The 12,363-nt window shown below is 47.0% G+C and overlaps 1 long non-coding RNA gene across 2 annotated transcripts; it reads right to left on the bottom strand.

The window, feature by feature from the left end:
- Positions 1-5,042, bottom strand: LOC132534037 (uncharacterized). 2 transcript variants are annotated; one of them, XR_009545750.1, is made up of 3 exons: positions 4,943-5,042; positions 1,028-1,161; positions 1-386 (listed from the first exon to the last, which is right to left on the bottom strand). It is a non-coding gene; the product is annotated as an uncharacterized LOC132534037 (long non-coding RNA). The 2 variants fall into 2 exon arrangements; XR_009545749.1 differs by lacking the exon at positions 4,943-5,042 and adding an exon at positions 1,637-1,727.
- Positions 5,043-12,363: the final 7,321 nt, after the last annotated feature.

The raw sequence follows: 12,363 nt of genomic DNA on the forward strand, positions 1-12,363 counted from the left end.
TACTACTTGTGGATCTTTTTATTAAACAATAGGCTGGCTAGGAGGGGAAGCCATTAGTTGCAGCCTGGCCTCAGCATGCCAGAGTCTAAGGTGATTGTGCTTTGCTTCTGTGAGAACTTCGGTGGGGGGTGGGGGGTGGGTGTGGAGACAGAGCCCCCATATCTAATTGGGGGTGGAGGGGGTGGGGATGCTGGGCTAGAGTGGGTTTATGCAGGACCAGCCTTCTGGAGTTGGCCAGGAGGGGAAAACTGGTATGAAGGGAGTGTCAAGAGAACACTGGTGGGCTGGGTGAGGGAGGCACATCCACTCCTCTGAGGGCCTTCTTTGGTGGGGGCTCCTCCTCTGGGCTACCACCATCGCCATATCTTCCCAGGTTCCTGCTTGCCCTGAGGAAACAAAAGGAAACAACCAAATCAAGCCATAAAAAGAGAGAGAGAGAGAGAGAGAGAGAGAGAGAGATGCAGGACAAAGGCACAGTCAGGAAAAGAGAGTGAAGGTAAGGAAAATGAAATGGGGGATGGGATGGGGGAAGCATCTGGGGGCGAAGCCATTGGTCTAAGAAGTGGAATATTTTCAATAGAAGCTTAAGCAGCAAAAGCTATTTCGTCTGGAGGAGCTTACTCCTCTCTGACAACCTCTAACTCAGCAAGGCCAATGTCAAGTCCCCACATGCCCCACAGGTCAGAGAATGGCTTTGCCAACTGCACTGCATAGGCCATCCCTTTAGACCGATTCTGTGTCCTTTGGCCGGGAAGCAATTTCTCAGACTTTCTGGACACTGATTACCTGTTTGTGGAATAGACCACAGAGATCCCAGGCCAGGAAGCAGCCCTTTCTGAGGGCACCTGGCGTCCCCTGGCATTTCTAGGGGATCTGTGGAAGGTGGTAGCTTGGAGTGTGCTGGGTCAACATCAGCAGGTGGGAAAAGGGCAGGGGGGGGGGCTGGGAAGGAGGACTCAGGCAAGGAAAAAGGGAGAGGAGTGGAGGGTTGATCATAGAAGAGGGTCTCCCCCTCTCCCACACTCACTTTATGCCAAACCACCGCGGCCTTACTCCCCGCTGCAGGAAATGGCTTTCTGGTCTCCAGCAGAAAAGTCCCATAGTCATTGTCAGCTGTCGCAGATGGCATGATGACAACAAAGAAATGCTGAGGGGCTGGATCTGCTCAAGAGAATGAACTATTCGGGAGGACCTTTCCCTAGGAAACTACAGGAATGAAAGAGCCTGCCACAAATGGGGCTAGAGAGACCTTTTCCATCTCCGTACCTCCTCCTCCCCTCAGACCCAGTTTTTCTGGCGTCCGCACGCCTCTCTGGCTCTGGGTCCTGGGTCTGCCTTTCCACCTCGGGTCCTCTGGCTGCCATTATGTTCACAGTTGACTGACCTGGGGTTAAGCTGGGGTCTCCCTTTCTGGGGGCATAGTATATTTCAGGACATCAAAAAGGAAAGGGATTTGAGAAACGATGGGGAATCAAGCCCTTCCCCAGGAAAAAGAAACAGGTCCTTGGCCGAAGGAGAGAGCTTCAAGCTTAAGTGAAGCAATGGCCAGGGTGGGGCAGAGTTCAGCCACTACCGTCCTGTGTAACTATGATCAGATGCTGCCATCTTTCTGCTTTCTTTCTGCAAAGATTTTAACCATTTAGGCCAACTCCAAAGTCCTTTCTCCATGCTCTCCTTGCTGGCAGGAACAGGGGCCAGTGGTGCAGGAGTAAATAAATACTAAGGCAGCCCTTGGTCGGCTCACCAACGTGTTTTCGGTGAGCCGCTGATGCTCATTGGCTCAGCCAAAGTGATTGATAGCGTAGTAGCCCAATGAATGGGTTTTAGAAAAACACCGGCAGTTACCAGTCAGTTCTCTCCTCGCGAGACCTTGGGGTAACTGTTTTGACAAAAATCCGTTCAGCCATGTTTCAAATGCAAAAATTCACCATAGTCTTTAAGACGAGGGCGAACTAAGGCTTTCCTTAGGAACGAGACTCCGTTTGGGGGTGTCTCAAAGTAAAAAAAAAAAATCTGTGGAGTAGAGCTGATTTGTTAAGAAGTTGGTAGGAAACTGGACCAAAGGGGAGAGGAAAAGGGGCCGGGGATGGGGGTGGGTGGGCAGAGGACCTGGGTGGCCTTCACAGGATCAGAGTGCAAGGTGTTTAGTGCAGCTCTCCTAGACTGTGTGCAGTGCTGAAGCCATTCTTGGGGCTCAAAATTTGCGTGAAGTCATGGGGTGCCTGCTCAGGACCCCTAAGTGGTCCAGGAACCAAGGACCAGCCTGCCAGGAGGGTGGGACAGTGATTGCAGTGTCCTTGCCCGCCCAAACAAACCATCTCTCTGCAAAGTCGAAGATGTTGGTGGTGGAAGTGGCCTCACCTAGGAAATGAGTCCTTAGAGTAGGATGGTGGGGGGACAGCTGACCGCCCAGTCTCCTAAGGAGCCCACCCCACAAGGTGTGATTTCTGGGTGAGTGTTGATGCGCTACCACCAGTGGCTTTTAGAAGAGGGAGTCAGAAACGAAGGGCACGGAGAGGCAGCTAAGAGACTTGGGCAAAGGCCTTGAGAGCTTGGGTCCCAGAAGAGCTGAGCCAAGGCTTGCTAGGCACATAGTCCCCACTCAGTAAGTGTTAGCTGTTAATGTTAGCTGCCGTGGCTCCTCTTGGAGGACTGGAGGGAGAGGCTGGCTCAAGTCTGGCAGTTCAGAAACAGAATTGAAAATGAAGATGTAGAAGGGGGAGTTAAGAGATCATCCCCAGCTGACTTCACCTGTCTACCCCATGATTCTGAGAACCACAGAAGTCACTCCTTCATGGGGGGTGGTAGTGGAGGATTGGACTAAACGGGCCTTGGGTATACCAAAAGGATGGAAGGAAGGAGGCCGGAACGTCCTTCCCATGCCTAGATTGAAAGGGGCCTGCTAAAAGTGTGATGGGAGTCGGGGGTCCAGGGGAGAAGGAGGCTGGGAAGATACATGGGGGAGTGGTGTGTAACAGGTGCCATATTTTCTGAGGTGGGGCTATGGTTGTTTGTTCAGTTGTCTGCCCCACAGAATGATAATGATGGTACAATTCAAAGTTCCACAGGAAATTCCCATCAGTCATCATCAAAAATGTCAAACTGGCCAGGGAGCACTGGGTTTTAGAGGGCTGAGAGGCTCTGAGGTAGGGAAATCATTTTTTCTCCTCCACAGGGAGGGTGGCCATCAGCATAGTATAGGATTTGAACTGAGAAAAGGAACAACCCCCAAAGCACATTCCACTCCTCATCCCCCTCCCCATCCTCACTAGTTTCTGTGTTACCTGTTACCAAGTCATGGAATCAAAGGTAGTGGCTGGAGGTGCAGAGTGAAAGGTGCTGTGCTAGCTAAGAGAAGATGATGTGGAAGGGAGAGTGGAGAGTCCCTCATTACCTTCCTATGGTTCTATTGAGGGATGGGGAACCAACAGACCCCCCCCCATTACAGTGCTGAGCCCCTGGCACCAGACTCTATGGTCAAGGGTTCTACCCATAGTGCTGAAGAGGGGAGAGGGAGGTAGTAAGGTAGGCCAGAAAGAGAGAGAGAGGAGGAAGAGACACAGTAGAGAAAAAGACAAGGATGAGGACAGAAGCAAAATAAAGATGAATGGCAGTAACTAAATAGGTACTGAGCCTGAGCTGAGAGGGATGAAAGAGACAGCCCAGCAATGAGCTAGTTAGCACAGTTGCTAAGTCTTCAGAGTCCTTTCTATTTCTATTTCCACTGACTATAGTCCTGTTAATGTACTGAGAAAGTGCAGCTTTCTCAGATCTTTCCAAGATTCCAGAAAACTCTGCCCTGCATTTACCAGTTTAAGTCTATTTTATATCCTTCCCACACACACCCCCCTCAGAATCCAGTAAGATGCCTCCCAATGACCTATTTTATGGGGTTCAGACCTGAGTGGGGCGATGATGATGGAGGTGGAGGGTATTGGTGAAAGCAAATATTGGAAGTCAATTTCTGGAAGCTGCTCTCATTTTTTTCCCCTCCAGGGATTCAAGGTCAGAAAAACTTCTGGGTAGGAGAAGAACAAGCAGTTTTGAAACAAGCAATGTTTATTATACTGGGATGTTTATATCATACAAGACTGTGGCCTTACGGTTGAGGCACTAAGACAGTGATAGTAGCTTCACAAGTGTGCTAACTGGCTCTGGTGTGGAGAGTACTTAATGGTGGGTGAATGGTAGACTGGTCCTAAATGAAGACTAGTTTCTGATGATCTTGGATGGTTTGCCCACAGTCAGTGGCTAGAAATGTTTTTGAGAAACCAAGTAGGAATCCAGGCAAGAAACTGGCTGAAAGAAGGATCTGGATAAGAAGCTACTAACTTGGGATCCAATGCCAACCTTGCTCATAAGGAAAGGTTTTGTTCTTGCCCAGGGAAACTAGGCAGGCCAAAGAAGATCATAATTCAGAGATGGAAAAGAGGAAATAAATAGAATGGAAGTGAAAGAGGCAAACAAATATGAAAGAGAATGCCGAGAGATTGGTCCACCAAGGTGATACTTGAGATCTTCTAAGATCTCATTTTGCTGTTTCTCCTGAGATAGTCCTGCCAATACAGCATTTACAGTGGGCCTAGGACTTTCTGGGGCTTCAGAAAAAGGCCTGCACTCTTTGTTGCACTCAGTTGAGCCCTCTCCATGTGTCCTGTACCCACACAATGGAAATAATTTTTGGTGTGGGAAGGTGAATGTCTTTCCTGTGCAGTGGGGACTCCAGATGGGAGAACTGTCTTGCCATCAGCCTCGCATCTCATTTTACCTTTCCTGTCACCAGACGGAACACAGTGGCAGGGGATGATGGGTAAAGGGTGGTTTGGGGGAAATTGAGGGAGAAGTCAGGTAGGCAGATAGGACTTACTTTGAAGGAAGGGTTGCCTTCCACATTTGGCAGGGCAAGAAGGTAGCAGAGTAGGTGGGAACATGGATCACTTACCTTAGTTTGTGCCTCCCAAGCCCATCTTCCAGCTGGCCTATCTATGAGACTTGACTTCCTGTCCTTCTCAGCCTCCCAGACTTGTCACCTGCCATGTGCCTTGCATCAAGCAAGCCAAGGAGCCATGGAGGGGAGGAAAGAGATAGGGATGTCAAGAGACTGAATCAAGACAGTGTCACACATTGATGGCATGATGATGGAAAGACAGATATAATGAAACAGGAATGAATCCTACACATCTCTCCTGTTGCTTTTCATCATAGCAACTATGCTCACATTCATGGGGGCAGCTTATCTCCCTAGTCAAGAATCTAGAGGCCTGTACTCCAAGCATGTGACTTCCTGAGGTGTAAACCATTTTGCATGAGTCACACTGGGCACATCTACATGCTGTATAATGGTTCCTCCACTTACAAGTATTTAAATGGCTTCAGGAACATGGTTTGTGCTTGTTTTCAAACAACAAAGCCTGCTTCTGGGAGGAAACCTCACCAGCTGCTCCCTTCCCCACCCATGGGGGCAGATATGGGGAAAAAGAAAATGGGGAAGAAAAATGCAGAGACATAAGTCCTTCTCCCCTATATTTCCTCAAACAATCTGATTGGAAGAGGAGAAAAAAGGAGATGTGAATAATTGGGATATAGAGAGGAGAAGAGTTGAAGGAGGTGGACAAGACTGCATAAAAAAGGCTGGGGCCGGGTGGTGGCACACCTGGTTGAGCGCACATGTTACAATGTGCAAGGGCCCAGATTCGAGTCCCTGGTTCCTACCTGCAGGGGGAAAGCTTCATGAGTGATGAAGCAGTGCTGCAGGTGTCTGTTTCTCTTCCTCTCTATTCCCCCCTCCTTCTCAATTCCTGGATGTCTCTACCCAATAAACAAATAAAGATAATAATAATAAACAAGGCAATGGGTGTTTTGGGAGGCCATGAGGGGCAGTTGAAGAGCCAGCTACCTCAGTGGTACTTCACAAGCCAGAAACTGTATTATGAAATCATGAAGTCTTGCCTGTAGTCCAAAAACCAAAAAAATAGAGATGGCTCCTCAACCCCCTTTTCCCTTGGTTCTTCCTTCTACTTGTGGAACCACTGAAATTCTAACCTCTTGAGATTCAGGAGTGATAAGTGACTTGTTTTTCTTGTTTGAGAATGGGAAGAATACTATCTGATGTGCTGGGATATTCAAAGGCCTTTTCTTAGGAGACCAGATCTTCTTTCCTCCTCCCAAGCCCTCTGACACTAAGGCAGATGAGTACACAGAACCTGTTGCCAAGTTGGTGGCAGGCTGATTGCAAGCCTGAGAGTGAGCAGAGCCCTTCACAATGACAGTTTGTGATAAGACTGGAACTTTTCAGAAGGAACTTTCACAGGGAAATAAAGGGAAACATGTCAACTGAGAAAATGGGAAAGATAGGAGCCAGGAGATACTTTTGACTGGTTTGCAGCATTGCTCTGTGATCTGAAGCTTTGCTGTTACCTGCTTGGCTTTGTTGGGTTCCAGATCTAGCCTCAGCTGGGTCTTATCCCAAGCTTTTCTCTTAACTGTTTTGCTCTCTTGGGGTCTACATGTATTCTCAGCGTGGTCTTGTGCAATATGGGTGCTCCCAGACCCTCAGGGTTGCTCTCTCCACTGGTGGGTGTGTCTTTGTCCTCCTTGGTGTGGGGCATTCCCCAGTCAGTTCAGAAAGCACCTCTTCAAAGATTGTACTTCCTGTCCCCTTCACCCTCTGCATTATTACTCTTCCTGCTTTGTCTTGGGAAACTGGATGCAAGACTTCTTTTCTTTGTAGATAAGCTGGGAGTGCAAAGCCCTGTGATCCTCTGGTTCTAACCTGCCTAGGGACTGTTTGGATGGAGTGGGGAATTGGGTTGTCACAGACAGGTAGACCAAAATAGAGAGGCCAGGCCATGGGCACAGGGAAGAAACTGCTAGGTGAAGTTCACACTGCCATCTTGGTTTCCTTTCCAAAGACTCCTAAGGCTCCCCACCCACAACCCCTTCCCTCCCCATGATACCAGCCTCCCAATGGTTACAGGATCCAGTCTTCACAGTGTTTATAAAATTAATACTGAAAGTTCCAAGTGCAGTCAAAGGAATTTGTCTCCAAAGGGCCACTTTTTCACAGAGAACACAGGCTTGGAATCTGATGGAAATGAATCTCAGAGAAGATATGGACATACAGGCAACACACAGCCTAAAAGTCTATATTATTAAAGTTCATGTTATTTGTGAGGGAGCTAACTTTGGGACTGTTAAAAGTAGCAGCAGGCAGGAGAAGGGCACGTCCAGGATGGCAGCTGCCCCTCCAACCTCTGGAGGCTAGTACTGTATGTTCAGGAATTCCTCGATGTTGGATGGCTTACGTGTACATGATCTGAGCTTCAGGCTATCCTTCCAGGGTGTTGGGTTTGGAGGCCATGAAAGACTTCAGGGTAGCTAAGATACTGATGGGTCAGTTGACTTGAAGGGGGATTCGGTGAAAGCTGGAGAACTGAGTGGTCTCATTTGGTGTGAACAAATGTGCTAAAGAAAATTTTGGGGGTGCAGGGAGGGGAGAGGAGAAATATGGAGAATGGGGTATCTCTTGAAGTAGCTTGAATATGTCCCAGCTTGTGGCAGGATCCTGGACCCCAGTGAAAGGCCACCAGTCCTATTATTTGAGCACTATGAGGCAGAAAATTCTAGAATAAGGACATTACTTGTCAGGTCACCATATCTTAATGATGAGATGTAAGCAATTATGGAGGTTTGGGATGATTTAACTAACAGATATTATGTTCCTAGGTCTGCGAAAGCAAGAGGACTTAGGTCTCTCGACTATTCCCTTGGAAGACTCGGGGGAAGTGTGGGATGCTTTCCACTCTTTATCCTCTCATTTCTCTAGTTCTCCATTGTTTCTGAGTCTTCTCTTCCATCCCCTGGGCCATCTATCAGCAGGGGAGATAGAAAGTAAAGATGTGGTGTCACTGAGGAGCAGTAGGAAACATCTTCAAGTCCAGAATTAAAACTGAAGAGACAACAGTGGACACTGAGTAAGGCAGGGGGATAGCAGTGTCATGTATCCTTCAGCAGGCTGGAGTCTAAGGTGCCTGTGTTTGGCTTCTGTGATGGGCACAGAAGGCCTCTATCGTTGGGGAAGTATTAAAAAGATTCATGTCCAAGGGCCCATCAGTGAAGGCCTCTCTGGCAAGGAAGAGAGGGGGCTATCAGTAACATGGCTGGTCTCTCTGTGAATAAAAAGCAGGGACGTGTCAGCTAGGTAGAACCATGCAATGGTAGGAAGTACTAGGGATCATTTCATTACTGCTCTTCCTGTGGGCCCTTACTGAGGCAAAAGGATTAGCATATCTCCCCTGAATCCCTCTAGCCATCTTTGCTTCCTGACTTCTCAGGGGGGGAAAATGTCAGAACTGGGTGGTGCAGTGGTAGGGGGCAGGGAAATGCATAGAAAACAGTGAGATAAGAGGTGAGACAGAAGTGTGGAAAGAAAATACACAGAGGGATCAACAATCTAGGGAAAGGTGACAACAAGCTCTTGTCTTTCATCAAAAATAGCTCAGCTAGTCACAGGCATGGTGAAAGTGTTTTTCTTTTTTCTCCTTTCTTTTTTTGAGAGCCCATAAGCCTCAGAAGTTTGTTTCCACCATGCAACTCAGATAAGGCCTATTCAGCTTAGAGAAGGTGTTCACTTTCACAGTAGTAGGCCTCAACCTGTCAGGACTCACTGCTCTTGGTTTTTTGTCTTCTGCAGGACAAGAAGTGACAGGGGAGCACACAGAGTTATCCTCCCCTGCCAACTGTCTTCCTTGTTTCTCTTCTGGGGTCTAGTACAATATATAGTGACTGGGTGTTTTGTGAGTGGCTGAGAAAGGAGGCTGGTCTAGAGGGTCTGAGTGTGAGAAGAGCTGGGGAAAAGGGTCAAAAGAAGAGTAGGAAGAGAGGCAACAGTTAGAGCCCTTGGAGATGCCCTTTTGGGTGGAGAGATTGGGGCTAGAGAAGGGAAGAGAATGAATGTAATGGGAGGTGAGAAGGAGACACAGGGAGTTCAAATCCCCCAGACCTTAAAGCCTATTCTTTACATGAAAATTTCCCATGGCTTTGCTTGATCCCAGGGAACCAGCTGGGTGTGATGAGGAAACAGCTGCCATAATTACTAGTAAGCTCCTTCATGGAGCTGGGGTCCAGGGTTCCTTCAACTCAGTCTTGAGAGAAGGTGAGCATAGCTGTCACTCCTTCCTGGCACTTTCTTGATTTCCCAGCTCTGCTTTTCTTTCTTTCTTTCTTTCTTTCTTTCTTTCTTTCTTTCTTTCTTTCTTTCTTTCTTTCTTTTTCTTTTTTTCCCTTTCCTCAGATTCCTGATGTTCCAAGAAAGGTGGAGTTTAGGAAAATAAATGAGAGAGAGAGCGAGAGCGAGCGAGAGAGAGAGTATGTGTGTGTGTGTGTGTGTGCGCGCGCGCACGCGTGTGTGTGTGTGTGTGTTTGTGGGGGTAGGGGGTAGGGTAATAAAAGGCAGAGGTAGCTTTTCATTGGGAAGAAAGAGCTTTAGGGAATGAATATTGCAGTTCTGGTTGAGTTTGTATCTGAGAACTCAGTGATAAGTAAAATGTATGCCAGAGGGGAGCTGGGAAGAATGGTTAATGCTTTCCTTTGGCACAAAGGCCAGAACTACGATGAGCTTCCTAGGATGAGGCAGGCCATTGGGTTAGCTAAGTGAAGTCATGGATGAGGACATTATGGCACAATGGATGATATGAGTGGCTGAGTGGTTCCTACAGAGATGGTAAGTGCAACTTCTGATGAATGGAGCAAGCCTCTTTTGAAAGGCATAGATTCAGAAGCAGGGTGTCCAGGAAAAACATAATGTGGCTGAGGTGGGTCTTCAGCTGCCAAGCCTTCTTTTGTGGTTGGGTGGTGGCAGGTGCCCTCTCTCCTCTTTTGCCTGTGCCTTAGTTTCCCACGGTCTGTTTCCATCCCATGGGGGGTGGGCAGGAAGATGGAGGAACGAATGAACAGAAGAATATATAGAGACAAATAACCAGATAGTTATGGAGAACCAGAGACCCACAAAGACTACTGCTACCCAGTGGTCATGCGCTCCAAGTCACTTTCACTGTGCCAATCACCCTTCACATAGATCCTGCTGATTCTCAGCTAAATTGACACAAGTACTAAACCACCACAGCAACAACTGGGACTATATACCAAGTCACATTTGCTAAACTTTCCTAGCTTGAAAGAAGCATCTTCTCAGTGAAAATCTGTCACTTGTTAATTACCCAGGGGACTGTGGTCTGTGAGCAAAAAAAAAAAAAAAAAAAGACTAGAAAGTGGAGAGAATTTTAGAGTCACAGCCAGGTAGAAGACAGCTTCTTCTCTCGTTTCCTTGAGCCTCCCTGAGGGCAGAGAACAACAGTTTTTTTAATTCCCTGTATCAAGAATGTCTGGTATATTGTAAGAGCTCAATAAATGGATGTTTATTCAATTGAGCTAGAGAATTTGCTGAATTTCCATATGGGTAAAAACACAGAAGTAACCCATACAGTGGAACACAGGACCATAAGAGTAGAGGTTGGAGCTTCAACAGGTCAGAATTTGTAAATCAAAATGGGAGAAGCAGAAACATACATCAAGTATGTGTGAAGGTAGAGTGAACACAGGAAAAGAAGATTTAAAAGAGGCAAAGAGAAGAGAAATGAAGGGCACAGACAAAAGGTAGTCCAGCATCGGGGCTGTGTGGCCTTGAACCTGTGCATACTTCTTCCTCAGAAAGTCCTTAAGTCTCAGAGCTTTCTTTTAGGCTGTGTGTCTTGCAAATAAGATACCTGATTCCCATGGGAGAACACAGCACAGACAGACACCACCTAACTTTCCTTAGAACTTAGGAGGTGGAGGGAGACGACCCTCCTAGGGGGTATGAGAGTTGGGAGCTAAAGTTGGAGTTGAGAGAAAGGCTGTGATGGTGATCCTTAAAATAAGGGTGCAATAGAAAAGAGCGACTAGCTAAATGAAAGATCCCTAGCACTCAAGGGGAACAGATGAGAGTCTGTTAAAGTCTCTCCAGATTGACCTCTTTCCTCAGAGCTGATCTGTTACATGTTGTAAATGTCACTAACAGGCCTTGAAAACTCAGACTCATCGGGAATCCAACTGGTTTGCTGCTACTACGCACCAATCTGCCATCTGGGAGACACATGGAGTTGTGATGAGGCCTTGTAGTCATGATTGCAAGAAAAGGGGAGCTGGCCAGGAGACCCCTGATCTGACCCCCTCAAAAAGAAGGGACTAGGAGCCTAGAATGAAGGTTTCAGTTCTTGAAAGCACAATGGCTGAAGAAAGTTATTTTCTTCCAGTGAACTAGCTACACACACACGCACACACACACATTTGCCCTCCAAAAATATGAGTAATGATATTATAGGTCAGAATATTTAAAAAATCTAAATACCAACAATCATTTCTACCAAGAAAAAGATCTGTAACCCTATGAAATTAAAAATGGCATGGTCTCAGTGTACTCTTTGGGGAGTTGATGGACCCACAGATCTACTGAGTAATTTTGATCTAAATCTCCTCCTCTGCTGCATAACCTTTGTCTTGACAGCTAGACAGGCCAACATATGTGACTTAGGCCTGGAGACAGACAGGCTTTCAGAGGTAGGACAGTTGCAAGAAATGTGAACTGTAGTCACTATGGCTCCAATCATATTGAATTTATTAGTCTGGGTTTCCTGAGTATGGTGGAGCTTCATACCTTTTTTTTTTTTTTTTTAATGCTGCCTCAGTAGCAAGTAATATGATGGCTTCCTCTCCTGCACATTTGCCAGCTGACAAAATCCTACTCATCCTACACAACCTAGCTCAAGTGCCATCTCCTCTGAAGTCCATCTAGCCTGAGAATCCTCTCCACTGCCACAGAGTGAAGACATTTCTGACTCCCTAACTCCTCTGTTTCAATAGCACTGTATCCTCTCAGGTCTCATTCCTAGGATGTACTGGTGGTGTGAATGGTGTGCTAAGCTGATGACATTGCTGCTAAATTGGAGGCTCTTCAGGGACAAGGATCATTTTCTTTTGTACCCTCTGTGTCTGATATATAAAAGTTGACTCAAAACCCAACTCATCAGCAGTTGAGGGTAAAGCCTCTGTTGGTCACTTTAAAATTGATGGCTGGGTCTGGAACTGGGTCTTGGCAGTGGCTAATGGACATTGGTCCAGGTTGGTAGCTGTTTGATGCCTTTATGTGTGTAGGGGGTATTGACAGCCTTACCTTTGGAAATAATATTGGGGACTCACTTATAGGGAATTAAGACTCCAGCTTACAGAACAGGGTGCAGAAGGAAAAGTAATATGCCAGCTTGCTCTTGAGGACCAAGCAGCAAAACAGTGACTCTCTCCATTGAAATACATATTTGAGGAAGTGAC

The sequence above is a fragment of the Erinaceus europaeus genome, chromosome 17, assembly GCF_950295315.1.
Source record: "Erinaceus europaeus chromosome 17, mEriEur2.1, whole genome shotgun sequence".
Taxonomy (NCBI): domain Eukaryota; kingdom Metazoa; phylum Chordata; class Mammalia; order Eulipotyphla; family Erinaceidae; genus Erinaceus; species Erinaceus europaeus.